Raw genomic sequence first — 10,024 nt, forward strand, 5'->3', positions numbered from 1 at the left:
AGGTAGAGCATCAGTCCTGGAGATGGCTCCCCAGAAGTAATGTTTGCTTACTCCCTGCAGAAAATTCATCTATTTCTTGCCAACAGAGGGTACTGAAGTTTAATGGCACACATTTACCAGGCCAGGAAGCAGCACAATGCATTCCTGCGAGACTCTGCAGAGTACACAGACATCTTTTCATCTTGCTTGAGTACTAAGTTCATTTAATAGACCTGAGTTAGCTTTTACCTCTCTTATTTAACTATATTAAAGTATTAAGGAAGGTATTTATTTTCCATCAATTAAATGGAGAGGATAATAGTAGCAGTATAAAACAGCCAAAAACCTAAACTCATCTCATTGCTATCTCCTTTCAGTGCAAATGCTGTCAGGTTTTTTCTGAGTCAGTATAATGCACTCCTGCCACTTCAGATGTAGCATTATTCTAATGCTTCCCTTAACTTAGTGTTGAGTCCTCACAGCTGAGACCACAATCCCAAATTACACTCCATTTCTCTGGTTATGCTCATGCTTTGATCTGTTGGCAATACAACACATGCTAAAATAGTTCACAATTAATCCAAATGTCTGTAAAGAGCCCCCAAAAACATACATCCTTTAATTTTGACTGGTGAGCGGAGAGACTAAAGGGAAAGCAAGATTCCACAAAGGGAGAATCTTATTTTAAGCATATGTCAAGCTGACATCCAGGGCTTGTCTAAATATAGATTTGCCCACTGTAAACACCCTTAGTCTGCATGTAGTGCAGACAGATGCAGTTACTCAGCAATGACAGACAAGCTTTGCATCCAAACTCAGGTCCACAATAGCGCTCAATCATAACCAGCTCCTGAAAAAATGGTTTTTAAGTGGGTTTCTGCATCCAAAGAGAAGCATTAACCAAGAAAAGCTTATCTCCAGCTGTTGGCATGAAACTTTTGCCATCTAAGCTCTCAAGATGAGAAGCAAGCTCACCACGAGACTGCAGCTCTCAGGCTCAGCTCTTTTACTTACCATGGTTTGCAAAGAACAGGCAAGAAGGGGCTGTGCAGACACGTTCCTTGGGCCCCTGGAGTGGCTGACATGTGACAGTGCAGGAAACAGCCCGTGCTGGGCAGGTATTGGGCATTGTTCTGCTACTCAGAAATCCTGGCTTTCCTACTGTGGTTTCCTGCTTATTCGTGTCCTCCCCTTGTTAATGCTTGCTCTGAGTTGTTCTGCAGCATAAACATTGTGCTGTGCTGGACCCTCTGTCTCAATGTCTGGGAAACCCCTGCATTTGCAAAGAGCTTGGACAACTTACCATCAATAAATTATCTGAGAACCTGCTTGCTCTGACAACTACAATGTAAACATATCCAGTGTGTCCTACCACTGCAATGTGATACTCTCTCCAAGTTTATGTGAATCATCTCCCCAGTGACTGTGAAGAGAACTGGAAACCACTGTCTGTTTACTGATTATTGGAGCTTCCTTACCAAAAAAGTACAAACACAAAAAACTGTGTCTTCATTGAAACAACTTGGTACCTCCTCTGTAACTTTACTGTAAACCAGACACAAATGCTTAACTGTACCTATGTTAAACTTTCTTTGGATTTTGGGCTCTGCTACTTAAAGAGTTTACAGCAAAGATTGCTAGAAGAAAGGCTCAGAATGCTGTATTACAGTAGGTTTGCAGCAAGTGTCAATTCTGTGCCCCTGTGCTGATCCAGAGGCAGAGTTGTGCAGGTAGCATTTGGGATGGTTCCAAACCTCAGGGTAATAGCTGAACCTAGAGGGGTTTTTAACTCTGACATACAGCCTCCATCAACTGCCTTATGGAACAAGATCTATCTTCAAATACCCTTGCAATCTACTTCAAAGTGGAGTATTCCAGCTTGTCCAACAATCATTACAGCAAGTAATGGAACAACGAGAAAAACTAGAAAACCAAATGTTCAGTAGGTAAATCCCTGACCTGAAAACAGGACAAGGAAGGTTCCTTATTCTCACGTGACAGCTCTAATGCCACATATCTACACAGCAGGTCATGCACAGGGCCCTACAGAAAACTCTACCATTTTGTGAGCATTGGGATTTACTTTTGATTGCCATTGCCTGTGGCTTTTTTCCTATTAGAGGAAGGCTCCAGAAACTTGTCACAAATAACACTCTTTACACAACACGACCATGGCATTTTAACAGTCTTACAGAGCATCTGCTGCTGAGCACAAACCAGGCATCAGATTTATCCTGCTTGCAGGAGCACCGTGGTCATTAGGATGAACAGCTCTTCATAACTGCTGTCAATAATTAGAAATATTAATTCAACATTTGAACAAGGCAGAACGAGTTTCTTTACAGCATTTAAGCCTTGGACAGTTGGTGTTATCCTTATTTCACAAGGGATGCTCATAAGACTTACTGGTACAACAAGCTGAAAAGATGTATAAGGCAAGGAGAACACACCTCTTCTGCAAAATCCATTTATTGTGTATTGGTTTCCCTTAACCTACAGAAGTCTGAAGTCTGCTCAGAAACAGAAGTCTGTGCATCACACATTTGAGCAAGACAGCAAATGGCAAATTCCTACCAGCATGTTTCAGTCCATGCAATCCCACCTTGGAATCATGAAATCATTAAGGCTGGAAAAGATTTCCACAATGAGCCCAAGCTTTAGCCAAACACCACCATGTCAACTAAATCACAGCACTAAGTGCCACATCCAGCCATTTTTTGAGTACTTCCATGGATGGCAACTCTACCACATCCCTGGGCAGCCCAAGGTTCCAATATTTAACCATCCTTTCAATGTAGAAATTCCTCCTGATGTCCAACCTGGATCTGCCCTGGCACAGCTTGAGTCTATGTTCTCTCATCCTGTTGCTGGTTGCATGGGAGAAGAGCCTGACCCTCACCTGGCTACAGCCTCCTTTCAGGAAGTTCAGAGCAAAGAGGCCTTCCCTAAACCTCCTTTTCTCCAGGTTAAAAAAAAACCAAAACCCATGACAGCAAGAGCAGAAGAGAGAGGCTGAACCCCCAGCTCACAGTGATTTCGATCTTAGAAAACCCAGGGCTCTCGCACACATAAACAGAGCCCTAAGAGACTGATTTAGATGGCATTCAGACAACGTCACTGGAGAACTTGCAAGTGACTCACTCTAGTGAGCACAGACAGGTCTCCTTTAGAAAACTCATAGTGTGCTTGTGTCCAGCCTGAACTCATTTGGACAAGTTTCTGGCTAGGGGTTGCTTCGATCCTCTTGCCCCTTACAACAGCTGAACCTGAAAAGCTTTTGCTTTTTGGTTAGCAGTTAGCCCACTTACCTCATCTAATACAGAGAGTAAAAGCCTTTACCTTGGATTCACAAGGCTTTGGAGAAGCTGTTGCTGTTATAGGTGGTTGGTTTGGTTTCTTCCCCAAGCTAACTCATGTATTTAAGACAAAATACTGACCACTTTCAGCAGGAATTCAGGGAGCTTCCTGAAAGGAAGCACTCCTGCCTTGAACTGTGGGATTGCACAAATCAGAGACTGACATGAGAGCAAACACCAAGGCTCAGCAATGGGGTGTGATTTTTGGAGGGTTAAGGCAGGCTTTTCAAATTCTTCTCTTAGGGAAAGCCTGCCTCAGAGAAAGGTTATTCCCTCAGTGACTCATGTGGATTACTTGGAAAGTCCCTCCACTACCTAAGAAAGAGCCATTACCTCCAAAAAAGAGGCACAGGATCTGCAAGGATATTAAAATGATTTGAGAGTCTGAGGCAAAGAAAACTATTCATTTGACTAAAAAAATTAGAACCTTATGTACAGTAATTTCATGATTATAAGCCGCACAGAGTATAAGCCGCACTTCTGGGTGTTGGCAACTTTTCATTCTTTGTCCGTATATAAGCCGCACCTGATTATAAGCCGCACGTTACCATACAGAGTGTGATAAAAGGTATCTGTTCTATCACCATCTGTTGAGGGTGGGGGCAGTGATCCTTATCTCAACGGCAGATATTCTGCTAATGGGCCATCCATTGAAACCAGGCAGGGCATTGTTCTTTATCTTTTCACAACCCATCCTTCCTCCAGCCAGTCATTTTCTGCTAATGGCCATTGAGTCCCACTGTGGGACTGATAAAATCACTCCATCCCATTGGAAGTTGCTCCAGCCAGGGGGAAGAGCCCAACATTTCTTACCAAGATAAAAACAGAGGTTTTGGGACACTAAGGGAGCCCCTTTCTCCACTGGACTCCAGAGGGAAACTGGATTTCTCCACATCACTACTGGACCTTTAGAGGGAAACTGCACCTTGTGCAGGAGCACTGCTCCAACTGAGCCACATCTGTCACTGCAGGAGGATGCAGCCACCATTGAATGGGACTGCTACCAACACCCTGACTGACTGATAGGGTGTCAGGTTGTACTCTGACTTTGTCAGGGTTTGGAGTCTGTTTCTTTGTATTACTGTATTTCTATTTTAATTTCCCTAGTAAAGAACTGTTATTCCTAATTCCCATATTTTTGCCTGAAAGCCCCCTGATTTCAAAATTATAATAATTTGGAGGGAGGGGGTTTACATTCTCCATTTCAAAGAGAAGTTCCTGCCTTTCTCAGCAGACACCTGTCCTCCAAATTAAAACAGCAACTTTTCGTTCTTTGTCCATATATAAGCCGCACCTGATTATAAGCTGCACTTCGGGTTCGTATCAAAATTTTAGTCAAAATGGTGCGGCTTATAATCGTGAAATTACTGTACTTGATGGTACTTATCTGCACGTTTCAGAAACAGAACACTGGAGAAAGTTTGTTTTAAGTATGTCTATGTGGGCTTGCAATTTATTTTTAACACACAAAGCATTCCTCTACAGTTAATATTTGTGCAAACTGACACATGAATTTTCTCTTCCATTTTCTTATTGCTGTTTTTTCCTCTCCCATCTCCCCATATGGTCATTAAAGGAAGTCACTATCAATTGACCAAGAATCCAATTGGCAGAAACCTCATATGCAATATAGATGCCATCTTAAACACCAGGTTAAGGTTTTCATATGAAATGCCATTGCTTCAAGTTGCAGAAATGTTTTTTTTAAAATATTATTTTATATATCTACCACTAAGGAGAATAATCTTAGAGGAGATGTATCCTAGTTAACAGAGTTGAAGTAAAACAGATTTTAAAAGATTAATTGCAAATTTGAATATGTCAACAACAAATTAAAGCTTCATTTGCAGAAGATACTTATTGTCCTTCAAGGGAAGTTTTCTTCTTTAGGTTGACAAACCACCTTAAGTTTCTACAGTCCAGAGACTGAAAACATCCTTAATGGCTTCCGCTAACCTATCTTTGAAGTCGTGCAGTAATTATGTAACTGCTCTGGAAACAGGAGAGGAGCAGCCAGGAACCCTGCCTCCGAGCAGAGCACTTGGGAGGGCAAAAACAAACAAAAAAAGTCTTTGCTGAATCCCTGCTCTTTGTAGAGACTTCCCCCACCTCAGCCTTAGGCCAACTTGGATTGGAAAGCTGTAGCAAGTGTCAGGCTTTCAGTGTCTGTTCTATTTTTGGGGATTTGTTGTGGAAGAAGAAAGTGCAGCCTGAGCACCATGTGAGCAACTTTAATATGAAGGCATGACTGCCAGCAAAACAGTTCCCTGGCTCCTTCTGCCCCTCTGGGAATAAGGTTGCTGTGCCTTTCATTGAACTCCGAGATCTGAGGCTTGGAGGAAGCATTCACTTTAGAAACGACATTTTCAAAAAGGTGTAGAAATCATAGATAATTTCACAGCCCACTCATCCATTTGGAATTTGCAACCAAATTCAGTCCTCATTTCTGCCCTTCTCAGTCCAAAATAACTTCATTGTAGATATTTAATCCATGGGAACTAGAAAAACAGTTGACTCGCAATGTGTAGGTAAGTGCCAATTTCAGCCCTCAACAAATGCAAGTGTTTTGGAAACTTACCAAAGGTTGACTGATGTTTGTTGAATTACACCACAACACATCTCTTGCAATAACAAATTTTAAGTAAGATCAGGTGACAATTCTTAAATCCAACTGATAGTGCTATTAAAAAATGGAAACATTATGAGTTCTTTTGGTTTTTTTTTTTTTTTTTTTTAATAACAGGTTTTAAACCAGGAATTTGAAAGAAAGGAAATAGCTGAAAAGCATGTGTGAGTATGGAAGTTGTACTGTCAGCAGCAGACAACAGTAGAACCTTCTCAAATTCATTATCATCTGTAAATTACAGGACGTTTGTACCATTACAGTTAAAACTGTAAAATGTAGTTCTGCACTAGTAAAGGAAAGATTTTACAACATAAAATGCAGTATGGACCAAAGAACAAGATTTTTAAGGGAGGAAAGTAGTAACAAAATAAAACTGGCAGCATGTTAATAAAACACCCCAAACAACCAAAACCCACCAAAAAAACCCCCCCAACCACCCCAATGAAACACCCAAATTAAATAAAGAAGGCAAGAGGATTAAATATATTTTCATTCCAGTATAAACTATTAAAGATGTGAAATTTGTAGCCTGACAGACTATCTCAGTCATAACCAGTTCCAACAGTGTAGTTTATTCAACATTTTATGGCTTTACCTTGGAAATCTCTATCAAATATTGAGCAAACTTCTTTTACTATCATGAGGCATCCTAACTCTAATCAATTAAACATTAGTACTTTGGGGGAAAGAAACTGGTTTCCTTTAAAGCTGTCTTCCAAGAGGTAACCTGGGAAAACAAAACCTTTTTAGGATTAACAGAAACATGAAACTGAGAAATAGTTTCAGAATCAGGATGAGAGCTCTGTAGTGACTGAGTAAAGTGCAAGTATTTGGAAACCCAAGCTCTTTAACTGCAGCAAAAGTACTGCAATCTGGTTCCTTTTCTGTTAGAAAACAAGCTGAACTTCCCCTCACTCTAGGCCATGCAAAGACAAGTATTCTGCACACTTTGTGTTCTTTTCAGCCTCGTTATCTCTCTGGTGCATCCAAACTGTCTTCATGTACTGCCACAATCTTTATTCACACTAATTGTACTTGTAATAAATTCTCCCTTAAATCAGGAAGGCTGCTAGAACAAGGGCACAGCATTCCTGAGAGCATCTCTGGAAAGTTCTTGGAATGTTTAATCTAAAAAGATAGGTTCCCCTCTTAATCAGACATTAATTTCAGTTGCATGATGTCTACACATACATACATATATATACATATATCATAGTGTGGGATGCTTTAGTCCAGACAAATTTTTTTCAAAGAAACTGAATGTCTTTTCAAAATATGAAAGAGTTAACTTGAAACCTCTCAATTACCTTCAGAAACTAACAGCATAAAAAATGTATTTAATTAATACTCAAGACAACAGCCAGACTAATCCTAGAATTCCTTAATAGTGTGAGGAACGCAGTAATTTTTAACAGGTTTAATTCATTTGGTATGTCTAAAACAGCTAACACTTGTTTTGGACAGAAAACCCAAGAAAATAATTCAAATAAAACTTTTGACACTTACTGGTTTCCAAGTCTGCTGTATAAAAATCTATGTGTAGGAAAAGTGACTAAACAATTTTAAAATTATACAGAACTATGTCCTGATGACCAAAAGCAACACAAAATACATTAAGTTTAAAAGCTTTAATCACTTCAATCATTCATCCACAGAAACTCATTTCCAGCTACCGTTTTTGTGGAAATAAAGATTTTGCAAATATACACCACTGCAGCTGGGGTTTTCATCATTAGGAACTTCAATTTCTCTATTGCCAAGTCTGCTTTGGTTTCCACCTTATCCCTACTCAGCTACGAGGATGGATGGAGGAAGGCCCTGTTACAGTGCTTCCCCCACAGATCCCACAGCTTCAGATCCACCCTGAAGGCAACTGAGCATGGTGCCACTGCCCCAGGGCAGGCAGCTACCCTGAAAGGGGAAGAAAAGCCAGAGGGCAGTTATTAAAAAAAAAAAAAAAAAAATTAGAATCATAGGATATGATTCTAATCCAGAAATCACACCATGTGCTCAAGAATGTTGTCCAAATGCTCCTTGAGCTCTGTCAGGCTTGGGGCTGTGACCACTGCCCTGGGAGCCTGTTCCAGTGCCTGACCACCCTCTGGGGGAAGAACCTTTTCCTGACATCAACCTCAACCTCCTCTGACACAATGTCAGGCCATTCCCTCGGGTCCTGTCCCTGTCACCACAGAGTAGAGATCAGTGCCTGCCCCTCCTCTTCCCCTGGCAAGTTGTGACTGCACTGAGGTCCCTCCTCAGTCCCCTCCTCTCCAGGCTGAACACACTAAGCAACTCAAGCCCTGCTCCTGGCATGGCTTCCCCTCTAGGATCCTCACCTAGGGACGTTCACATCCCTCCCGTGGATGCTTTCCACAATTTCCAATAGCTTTGTATCTTTCAAAAAACCATCCAATGTTTTTTGTATCATAACAACTGCAAAAATTCACATACAAGTGATGCAAAACAATTTGCCTAATTTGGTGATGCAGATGAGCAATCTGCATATTCCAAAGAAGTCAGGTACCAATCACAGCTGAACTGCAAAATGGCTTCAAGTTATTAGCCTTAATTCTTTCACCTGCTAGAAAATACGCAGGAGTAGGTAGCAGTGTTGAAGAGGTAGAGAAAAATCAGGTTGAGTTTTAGGAAGTGAGGGAAAAAACAGTAACAGCAGATCTAAAATTCTCATCTCAAGGCAGAAAGACAGAAGCATTTATTTTTGACCTCTTCTACATTTAATATTTGCTATTGACAGCCAAAATAGTGTTAAAATTCACTACAAAAGTACACCATTTCATTCAGCACTGTCAAAAAGCACTCGGATTCAGAATGGCAAGAGCTCAGCTCACAACACTGCTTTTTCACACCACATCAAGGGGCCCTTCAGTGACAGGAGGGAAGCCAGAGTGACTATAGAGACTGAAGGAGAAAGGAGATAGCAGCGTATACCTCTTAAGTTCAGCTCCAAAAATGCCAGATTGTCACACCACAGATTCTTGAGGCTCCCACAGATCACTGTTCTGGTTTCATCAAATTCACATGCCAGGCTATGTTCAAGGCTTAAGAGAAAATAGCATGGGACATGGTGTAGAGCATTTTCACTGATATACAGAATTTGGAACACAGACGACTCTCTCATCAACAGCCCTGAGGTTCAAAAGCCTCAAGGTTCCCATCTCAGACCTTCCAATTGTATTTACTGTTTTCTAAATCCAAGTGAACTAAGTCTTTATACATACCTTTAGTCTCGATCTGGGAAATGCAGGACTGACCTCAAACTCTTCTTGACTCTGTAGGACGGCTGTGTACTTTGAAAGGTACAGAACAGTCTCAGAAGCATGTGACACAGACCGATATCCAAGCCAGCACCTTTACATTCAGGAAGGATTAGGCTTATTAAAATTGCTTGCTGTGCAATGCACCATTCTTTCTCTCACTCTCAGCAGTTTGCCAGGATTTATACGTTAACCCCTGTAATGCTGGGAACTTGCTTTCTTTTATAAAGGGGAACAAGCACTGGAAGAAATAAAAAAGAACCATCTAAAGGGGTGATCGCCTAGACAAGGCAACCTCAACTTGAAAAGCAACATGCATAATTTTTCCTTTTTCTGCTATTTTTAAAGTGCTCAAGTGGCTCATTTCCGTTCAAATGTCAGAAAACAAAGGACATGCACAAAGAGAGCATCAGCTCATTTCCCCACACCACAGACCTACCAGCTGTGGCAATCAGGGACAGGCAGAACTTCTTGCTCAGCATTTGCAGCAGGGGCATGAGGAGAATAAAGGCCTTTGAAGAAACACTGCCTGTGTTCCAAGAACAGAGTAACACGGATCAGCCAGGTTAGCATTTGCTGAAATACACCCATGGCCTGGCGCCCAGGAATTTGAAGTCATCAGAATACAAGGATTTTACTAGTCAGAATGGAAGAGCACGCTTCCCATTGCAGGCAGAGGCCTGTGCTAACTTGAGTAGAGCAGCAGTCACAGAGAAGCTAGAGCAGCAGCCGAACAACACAGACACAAGTGGATTCAACCAACAAGTTTAGCAACACTCGAGACACTG

At 41.3% G+C, this 10,024-nt stretch overlaps 1 protein-coding gene across 1 annotated transcript in view; it reads right to left on the bottom strand.

Moving 5' to 3' along the window:
* The window catches only part of SLC16A9 (solute carrier family 16 member 9), a 35,434-nt gene extending 25,958 nt beyond the window's left edge, over positions 1-9,476 (bottom strand). Inside the window, exon 1 of the mRNA XM_033065530.2 lies at positions 9,201-9,476. The gene's annotated coding sequence lies outside the window, so the exon portion shown is untranslated. The remainder of the gene's footprint in view (positions 1-9,200) is intronic.
* Positions 9,477-10,024: the final 548 nt, after the last annotated feature.

The sequence above is a fragment of the Catharus ustulatus genome, chromosome 8 (assembly GCF_009819885.2).
Source record: "Catharus ustulatus isolate bCatUst1 chromosome 8, bCatUst1.pri.v2, whole genome shotgun sequence".
NCBI classification, from domain to species: domain Eukaryota; kingdom Metazoa; phylum Chordata; class Aves; order Passeriformes; family Turdidae; genus Catharus; species Catharus ustulatus.